A 10659-nucleotide genomic window follows, 5' to 3' on the forward strand; every position below is an offset into this window, starting at 1 on the left:
TAGATGCAGTCACCTCTTCGGGAATATCCCCGTGAGTATTCCCGGTATTTCCCAGAATGAGTCTTCAGGTAATTGAGTATACCGATATTTTCATCTCAGAGGACAAGGGGCCAAGAGTTTCAGGTACAAAGGAATGCGCGTTCGTCTTCTTTGAATGTTAATTATGGACGAAATTACATTGAATTGATTGATTAATTCTTAGTGATTAGAACTGTCTTCACGCATCATGTATTCTGAGAAAATATGGGCTCGCTTGTGTTATGTGGTCGTGTGGCATGTGACTGTGTGCAGCTTAACGTTCCTTTGAAGACGATTGTAGAAAGTAATCAGTCTAGTAATGGTTTAGGTCAAGTTTTGGAAGAAATGTTTACGATGTATTTTATTTGGCCGGTGATATTGACAAATGATATTGCGTTTCATGTCTTTAATTCCTTGATAGTTCCCGCCTGCAGTCCAATAGCTGTTCCTAATTGCGCGCGCTGACACACACACACACACACACACACACACACACACACACACACACACACACACACACACACACACACACACACACACACGTGCATATAAGCATACGGAAATACATACATTTGTATATAAAATATATATGTATATAATATATATATGTGTATGTATGTATGTATATATATTATTATATATATACATATATATATATATATATATATATATATATATATATATATATATATATATATATATATATAGAGAGAGAGAGAGAGAGAGAGAGAGAGAGAGAGAGAGGTTGGTTTCTGAAAAAGAAGAAGACAAAAGTCTATGAAAAATTCCATTCATATATTATCAAGCTGCTGAATCAGTTGGTCGAAAATTTGGCGCCTTTGTTGTTGCAAAAGGGTAAACAAGATGATATTTATTGCATCCGCTAATTCATGCCAAGCATTGTGGTTGACTGGGAGAGAGAGAAAGTGTAAGTGGAAATAGAGTTGAATTCACTGGCATCCTAACGGCAAGACGAACGATCTGCAATATCCATGTGAGCTATACATAAATCAGTTTTTATTAGATTACAGGCAGTATTAGACAACCTGAATATTTAGATTGTATTTGTGCGTACGTCAAGGTGATACATGTAAGATTTTTAATGATAAAAACTGTCCCCATAGAGAGAGAGAGAGAGAGAGAGAGAGAGAGAGAGAGAGAGAGAGAGAGAGACTATTCTTACAGCTGGCTTCACGAGAGAGAGAGAGAGACTGTTCTTACATCTGGCTTCACGATAGAGAGAGAGAAAGAGAGAGAGACTTTATTCTTACAGCTGGCTTCACGAGAGAGAGAGAGAGAGAGAGAGAGAGAGAGAGAGAGAGAGAGAGAGAGAGAGAGAGAGAGAGAGAGGCACTTTATTCTTACAACTGGCTTCACGATAGAGAGAGAGAGAGAGAGAGAGAGAGAGAGGCTTTATTCTTACAGCTAGCCTCACGAGAGAGAGAGAGAGAGAGAGAGGCACTATTCTTACAACTGGCTTCACGATAGAGATAGAGAGAGAGAGAGAGTTTATTCTCACACCTGGCTTCACGAGAGAGAGACTTTATTCTTACAGCTGACATCACCACAGAGAGAGAGAGAGAGAGAGAGAGAGAAACCTGTCTTCCAATCTCGCACAGCATTCCCCAGGATAAAGACTTAATTGAATCTAACCACATTCATCGCATCCTGGTAATAAGCGCTGATGGTTATGTACGATAACCTTAAACGCTCGATAACCTCGAGTTTGTGGCGATAACCGCTGTTTTTCCAAGCCTTCGGTAGATACAAAGGAGGAAAAGTATCCCTTGAGTTATTGCTCTGATATCGAGCGATTAGGCTGATGGAATGGCGCGCGCGCGCGCACTTTCATTAGCTCTTTCTCCCGACTCTATTTGAGTTCTTTGTGCTTGCCGAAGTTTAATGATGTTCGGTCTTTAATACTGTGATTGTTATTCATGAACATTCGTATGAAACAAGAAATTTATTGACATTCATTCATTAATATTCATGAACATTATATAAAACAGGAAATTTATTGATATTCATTCATTAATATTGTGATTATTATTACTGAACATTCGTATGAAACAAGAAATTTGTTGACATTTATTCATTAATATTCATGAACATTCCTGTGAAACAAGAAGTTTAATGATATTCATTCATTAATATTGTGATTGTTATTCATGAACATTCGTATGAAACAGGAAGATTATTGATATTCATTCATTAGTATTCATGAAAATTCGTATGAAATAAGAAGTTTATTGATTTTCATTCATTAATATTCATGAACTTTTATATGAAGCAAGAAATTTATTGATATTCATTCATTATTATTCATGAAAATTCTTATGAAACAAGAAATGTATTGATATTCATTCATTAATATTCATGATCATTTATATGAAACAAATTTATTGATATTCATTCATTAATATTCATAAACGTCTATATGAATCAAGAAACTTATTGATAGTCATTCATTAATATTGTGATTGTTATTCATGAACATTCTTATGAAATGATAAAATTATTAAGTTTGACAGAAGAGGGGAATATGGGAAATTCCGTCTATCACTTTCAAGTTTATCATGGAAAGAAAATGAAAAAATAAGGTGAATCAGACCAAACTTTTAGGCTGTAAGAATTGTTAGTGTTAATTAGCAGTAAAACCAGATATTAATACTGTTAAGATGACGTAAAGTGGTCCTTTTTTTTTTTTTTTTTTTTTTTTTTTTTTTTGAGAATGAATTTGAGGTTCTATCTGTCAGAAAAATAAAAGGGCATACGGAAGTACAGAGCAGTTTTCTACTACTGCCGGCGCGTTTCAACTTTCCCCAAATACTCTCTCTCTCTCTTTTTTTTTTTTTTTTTTTTTTTTTTTTTTGAAAGTTGCATTACAAACAATGCCCGTATTCCAATGAAGGACTATAAAGAATTCTTGGGCAAGTAAACCAAGAGGGGGTGATCTCTCCCCCTCGCCTTCTTAGACACCCCCCCCCTCGTCCCCCCTTCCCCCAGTAACAGAGGGTTGGACCTAAGCGGAAGGTTAAACAATAGGGGCGGTGTAAATAAAGAGATACCGCCGTAATTACGGTATGGGAAAGTCATGTATAACCTTTTGACGCGCTTTGTGGAAGAGAGTTTGTTTACGGAGGGGAAAAATTGTTTACCGTAGTGAGCCTTGTACCCTCAGCATCGCATTACAAACAATTAACAACTGTGGAGCCGAATTAGCCCATTGTTTACAATTGAGTACACACACACACACAAAACAAGTCTGTGTAGAGTTATGGAGTGAAATGCGAACAATGGCGATTACACTTCAACCTGATTTACATACGAGATTCGAAATAAGTGATAATTGTTCTTGTGTTGGAGAACTGGCGGGTCCCATTTTTTTAAAGGTTTTTGAGTTTTCCAGCCAAAGTGTCTCTCAGTTTTTGATACCCTTTAACATATCAAAACTTCGTCAGCCTGTTTTGTAAATTTCGATCGCCTGTGATCAAGACTAAGCGCATTGCAAGATACAGATGTATGTGTGTGTGTATATATATATATATATATATATATATATATATATATATATATATATATATATATATATATATATATATATATATATATATATATATATATATGTTTTCTTGTATTGCATTTTATTTCACAAACGTGTTGCCCTCTATTCTTCCTACATGACCAAACCATCTCAAAACACTCTTGCCTTGAATTCTCTTACACTAAGCTTTTGTGCCATTCTGTGTTCCTACACTTGACTGACCCTTCCCGTTTTCATATATCGCAATTTATTTCACAAACATGTTGTCCTCTATCCTTCCTACATGACCAAACCACCTCAGAACACCTGTCTTGAATTCTCGTACACTAACCTTTTTTGCCACTAATGTGTTTCTACACTTGACGGACCTTTTGTACCTACCGCATGGTACACAAATAGTTTTCTCTTCTTTTCCTAAGAAAAACATTTTAAAAATGGCAATAAACTTTAAATTAAGGAAGTAAGAGGGAGACTCAAGATCTTAATTCAAGATAAACTTTCCTGTTGTGCGGAAAGCAGCTATTAAAATTCCTTATTCAATATTTGCTTTTATTTTTTCCCCAAAAAGAATAAAGATCCTACGATAATTATCCAAATTACGTCATTCCCCAGATGATGAACACCAATTTTCTTGCGGAACGTTTATAATCCTTTAGTGCGACATGTCATGAACGCTCCGGGATGGGGGTTTAGGATATTTCTGAGAGAGAGAGAGAGAGAGGCTCAGTAAGGTATAGCTTTATAGAGATAGAGAGAAAGAGAGATTCATTAAGGTATGGCTTGCTTTTTCGAGAGAGAGAGAGAGAGAGAGAGAGGGAGAGGTTCATTAAGGTATAGCTTTAGAGAGAGAGCGAGAGAGAGAGACTCATTTAGGTATAGCTTATTTCAAAAGAGAGAGAGAGAGGTTCAATAAGGTATAGCTTTATAGAGATAGAGAGAAAGAGAGATTCATTAAGGTATGGCTTGCTTTTTCGAGATAGAGAGAGAGAGAGTGGGAGAGGTTCATTAAGGTATAGCTTTAGAGAGAGAGAGAGAGAGAGACTCATTTAGGTATAGCTTATTTCAAAAGAGAGAGAGAGAGAGAGAGAGAGAGAGAGAGAGAGAGAGAGAGAGAGTTTCAATAAGGTATAGCTTTATAGAGAGAGAGAGGGAAAGAGAGATTCATCAAGGTATGGCGTGCTTTTTCGAGAGAGAGAGAGAGAGAGAGGTTCATTAAGGTATAGCTTTAGAGAGAGAGAGAGAAGAAGGTATAGCTTGCTTTAGAGAGAGAGAGAGAGGTTCATTAAGGTACAGCTTTATCGAGAGAGAGAGAGAGAGATTCATTAAGGTATAGCTTGGTTTTTGGAGAGAGAGAGAGAGAGAGAGAGAGAGAGAGAGAGAGAGAGAGAGAGAGAGGTTCATTAAGGTATAGCTGTATCGAGAGAGAGAGACAGAGAGAGAGAGATTCATTAAGGTATAGCTTGCTTTTTCGAGAGAGAAAGAGAGAGAGAGAGTGACTCATTTAAGTATAGCTTTTTTCACGAGAGAGAGAGAGAGAGAGAGAGAGAGAGAGAGAGAGAGAGAGAGAGAGAGAGAGAGGTTCATTAAGGTATAGCTTTTTCGGGAGAGAGAGAGACAGACAGACAGATTCATTAAGGTTTAGCTTTTGAGAGAGAGAGAGAGAGAGATTCGTGAAGGCACAACTTTTTCACCAGATCAACCAGCAAGTAAGACAGCGACTTTCCAGACCCTTAGACATAACATGTGAAAACATTGGCACAAAATAAAAAGGCAACAAAATCCGCTCAACACCTCGCTACTAAGTTAAATATTGAAGGATCTCTCGTCCTAGGCGAGGTCCTTTAAATACACTCTGAGTATATTTGGAGGGTATCGTCCAAGGCAAGATCCTTTAAATACACTCTGAGTATACTTGAAGGACCTCGTCCAAAGCAACGTCCTTTAAATACACTTTTGAGTATATTTGGAGGGTATCGTCCGAGGCGAGGTACTTTAAATACACTTTGAGTATATTTGGAGGGTATCGTCCAAGGCAAGGTCCTTTAAATACACTCTGAGTATATTTGGAGGACCTCGTCCAAGGCGAGGTCCTTTAAATACTCTCTTGAGCATATTTGGAGGGTATCGTCCAAGGCAAGGTCCTTTAAATGCACTCTGAGTATATTTGGAGGGTATTGTCCAAGGCGAGGCCCTTTAAATACACTCTGGGTATATTTGGAGGGTATCGTCCAAGGCGAGGTCCTTTAAATACACTCTGAGTATATTTGGAGGATTTCGTCCAAGGCAAGGTCTTTAAATACACTCTGAGTATATTTGGAGGGTATCGTCCAAGGCAAGGTCCTTTAAATATACTCTTGAGTATATTTGAAGGATCTGGTCCAAGGTATGAGATGAAACTGACGAAGGAACCCGGAAAGAGAGAAGCTCTCGATAATAGCTGCTGAGAGAGAGAGAGAGGGAGAGACGATAGCCTCTGGGTCTGATTAAATGACGGCCGTTACAATGGGGAATAAACTAATTCTGTCCAGGAGATAATTACTAAAGGTTTTAAAGACAGGGAGTGAGGTAGATAGATACAGAGAGAGAGAGAGAGAGAGTGGGAGAGAAAATAAACTAAGTCTGTTCGGAGATGATTACTAAGAGAGAGAGAGAGAGAGAGAGCATTGATTATAAATTTTTATGATAATTTTTTTTTAATACATAGGCTTAAGCCTATTCATTCGCATGTTTTCTCAATTCACCCAGTCACTTTATTTGTGAGAGAGAGAGAGAGATAGAGAGAGAGAGAGAGAGAGAGCGCTAAGGATTTTTTTCCTTTTTCAAATACAGAAGCTTACGCTAACACATTTGTATGTTCTCTCAGGTCACCTAATCACTTCACGAGAGAGAGAGAGAGAGAGAGAGAGAGAGAGAGAGAGAGAGAGAGAGAGAGAGAGGCCCCGGTTGTTGATGAGAAATGAAGATGACGGTGACATTCCTGTGTCCATAATTCTTCAAACTCGTAAGAACGAACGTGACTCCGAAGCAATTCTGCTTGAAGGAATTGAGACCTTTTTTTTTATTTCTTTTTTACCTTTTTTTTTTCTCAAACAAAGCACACTCAAAACTTGTTGTTGGGGGGCGGAGGGGGGGGTGCAGAGGGAGTGGCCGGTAACAATAGCTTTCTAACATTCAGAACAGCTTTCCTTTCATTATTATTTTTATTACCCCCCCCCCAGCGGTAATTGCAATTTTCATTAGCGAGTGTTGATTGTCACCTTTTAATAGAACTTCCTGCCTTTTTCGTTTTCTGTAAAAGAAAACTATTGCGCCGGCGTTGTCTGTCCGTCCGCACTTTTTCTGTCCGCCCTCAGATCTCAAAAACTACTGAGGCTAGAAGGTTGCAAATTGGTATGTTGATCACTCACCCTCCAATCATCAAACATATCAAATTGCAGCCCTCTAGCTCAGTAGTTTTTATTTTATTTAAGGTTAGAGTTAGCCATAATCGTGCTTCTGGCAACGATATATGATAGGCCACCACCGGCCCATGGTTAAAGTTTCATGAGCCGCGGCTTATAGAGCATCATACCGAGACCATAAAAGATAGATCTCTTTTCGGTGGCCTTGATTATACACGTTAGCGGCTGTACAGAAAACTCGATTGCGGCGCATTTTTTACTTGTTTTTATTTTTAGTTTGTAATTTTAAATACATATATATTGGAATGTGTGATTCCTTGTGAGGTAGTAGGTTTTTTTTGTGAGTTTTTTAAACGAAAAGCTTGTGTGACTTTTAAAAACAGAGGGAGCGGTATTTTGTTCGTCTCGGCTTATTTGTGATGTGATTGTCCATTGGAGTACAACTGATTTGCCCGTGGGGGGATAGCGCCGTCAGTGCACCTCATGCGGTGCACTGTAGGCATTACTTAAGGGTCTTTAAAGCGTGCCTTCCTTAGGCCCCTAACTGCAACCCCTTTCGTTCCTTTTACTGTACCTCCTTTCATATTCTCTTTCTTCTATCTTACTTTCCTCAACTCTCTCCTAACAACTGCTTTGAGGTTTTCCTCCTGTTACACCTTTCAAACCTTTTTACTGTCAATTCCCGTTTCAGTGCTGAATGACCTCATAGGTCCCAGTGCTTGGCCTTTGGCCTAAATTCTGTATTCAGTTCAGTTCCACCTGATTTGTAGCGATTTCTTCAGAAGTGTAAAAAAGCGATAATCCAATAGTTTGTTTTTGTTTGTCCGTTTTCGATGATTTCGCTGAGGCTGATAACATACTTTCTTCTCATTTTGTCACGTCACACTCTAATGCTTTCACTATTTTTTCTCTAAATCATCATCCACGCACTATAACTACTTCCTCGTTCGCTGTCAGTGACGTCACTGTATCTTGTATCAGTGACGTCACTGTATCTTGCACCAGTTGCGTCACTGTATCTTGCACCAGTGACGTCACTGTATCTTTCACCAGTGGCGTCACTGTATCTTTCATTCAGTCACTGTATCTTGCATCAGAGATGTCTCTGTATCTTGCATCAGGGAGTCACTGTATCTTGCATCAGTGGCGTCACTGTATCTTGCATCAGTGACGTCACTGTATCTTGCATCAGTGACGTCACTGCATCTTGCATCAGTGACGTCACTGTATCTTGGATCAGTGACGTCACTGTATCTTAGATCAGAGACGTCACTGTATCTTGCACCAGTGGCGTCACTGTATCTTTCATTCAGTCACTGTATCTTGCATCAGAGATGTCTCTGTATCTTGCACCAGTGACGTCACTGTCTCTTGCATCAGTGGCGTCACTGTATCTCGCACCAGTGACGTCGCTGTATCTTGGATCAGTGACGTCACTGTATCTTGCACCAGTGACGTCACTATATCTTGCCTCAGTGACGTCACTGTATCTTGCACCAGTGACGTCACGATATCTTTCATTCAGAATCGATGAAAATCCTTTTGACTTCACAGTTTTCCATAGCAAAGTGATGTCTTTCCCTTTTTGCAAAGGCTGAGAGGATTGGCAAAGAAAAAGAAACAAGTAAAAAATGCGCCTAAGTTTCTTCGGCGCAATCGAGTTTTCTGTACAGCCACTACAGCTTGTAATCAAGGCCACCGCAAATAGATCTATCTTTAGGTGGTCTCGGTATAATGCTGTATGAGCCGCGGCCCATGAAACTTTAACCACGGCCCGGTGGTGGCCTACCCTATATCGTTGCCAGAAGCGAGATCATGGCTAAATTTAACCTTAAATGAAATCAAAACTACTGAGGCTAAAGGGCTGCAATTTGGTATGTTTGATGATTGGAGGGTGGATGATCAACATACCAATTTACAGCCCTCTGGCCTCAGTAGTTTTTAAGATCTGAAGACGGACAGAAATAAGTGCAAACAGAATAAAGCGCGGACGGACAAAGCCGGCACAATAGTTTTCTTTTACAGAAAACTAAAAGTATTAAATGCAAGAAGAATAGTATCAGGGCAGTAATGCATTGCATCTTCGCTTGAACTTCTGAAGAAGTTCCAATTCCCCGACATTCTCTGTAGGGAGGCTGTTCCACAGTCCAAAGGTGTGAGGAATAAAGGACCTCTGGAACGTCAGTCGCTAATGGGATGGTTCTTAAGAAAATTTAAAAAATAAGTCTTCAGGCATTGTGTGTATCCGTTAGCTTAAGACGTAACTTGACTAATGGGAATTTCGCTGAGTATAATTTAGATAGATTTGTGCAGTTTTGCTCTGACCTGCTCTGAAATGGGCCATATTGCTTATGCCTGCATTCTGCTTATTAAACAGTACTGCGTAATTTTTACAATTCTCACCTATTAAACAGTACTAGGCAATTTTTACAATTTTGACATTTTATATTTCCTGTTGTAATCTCCTTTCATATATATATATATATATATATATATATATATATATATATATATATATATATATATATATATATATATATATATATATATATATATATATATATATATATATATATATATATATATACATATATATATTCATATATATAAATAAATATGTATAAATATGTACTCTATATATACAGTATATACATATATATACATATTTATTGATATATATGCATATAACTTAGTATATATATGCATACATACATACATACATATATATATATATATATATATATATATATATATATATATATATATATATGTACAGTATATATGCCTACACAATTTGGAAACACATGAGATGACGGCTGTCACTCTCCTTCTAAAATTTAATAGCTGAAGTAAATGCAACTAATTCGACGGAAAAATGAACCTTTTTGTGAAAAAATTAGAAACTTAGCAATCCATTGCCCTCTAGGTGACTACCCATCAGTCTTCTGGAAATGAACCAAGGTTCCTGAACACCTTGATGGCTGTTCCAAGTATCCTGTGGTTTGAGGAAAAAATCATCTACCATTACTACGTCGGTTGAATCTTGATGTCTCACTTGGAGAGATTTTTATATTTCCAATTATTATTATTATTATTATTATTATTATTATTATTATTATTATTATTATTATTATTATCATTATTAGAAAATACTCATAGTAGCACGAGTCTTAGAATGGAGAAACAAATCCACAGTTATGTGTATGTACGTGTATTTAAAGATAAAGAACTCTACAGATTCCTTAAAGCTATCTGTACAGTTTAATCTTTAGATGTATGTACATATACATAACTGTAGATTTGTTTCTCCGTTGTTAATATTATTATTATTATTATTATTATTATTATTATTATTATTATTCAGAAGATAAACGCTATTCATATGGAACAATCCCACCAAAGGGGCCACTGACTTGAAATTCAAGCTTCCAAAGCTTTTTGTTATTATTATTATTATTATTATTATTATTATTATTATTATTATTATTATTATTATTATTATTATTATTATTATTATTATTCAGAAGATGAACCCTATGCATATGGAACAAGCCCACCAAAGGGGCCATTGACTTGAAATTCAAGCTTCCAAAACTTTTGTTATTATTATTATTATTATTACTATTATTATTATTATTATTATTATTATTATTATTATTATTATTATTATTATTATTATTGTTGTTGTTGTTGTTG

The sequence above is a fragment of the Macrobrachium rosenbergii genome, chromosome 8 (assembly GCF_040412425.1).
Source record: "Macrobrachium rosenbergii isolate ZJJX-2024 chromosome 8, ASM4041242v1, whole genome shotgun sequence".
Lineage (NCBI taxonomy): Eukaryota > Metazoa > Arthropoda > Malacostraca > Decapoda > Palaemonidae > Macrobrachium > Macrobrachium rosenbergii.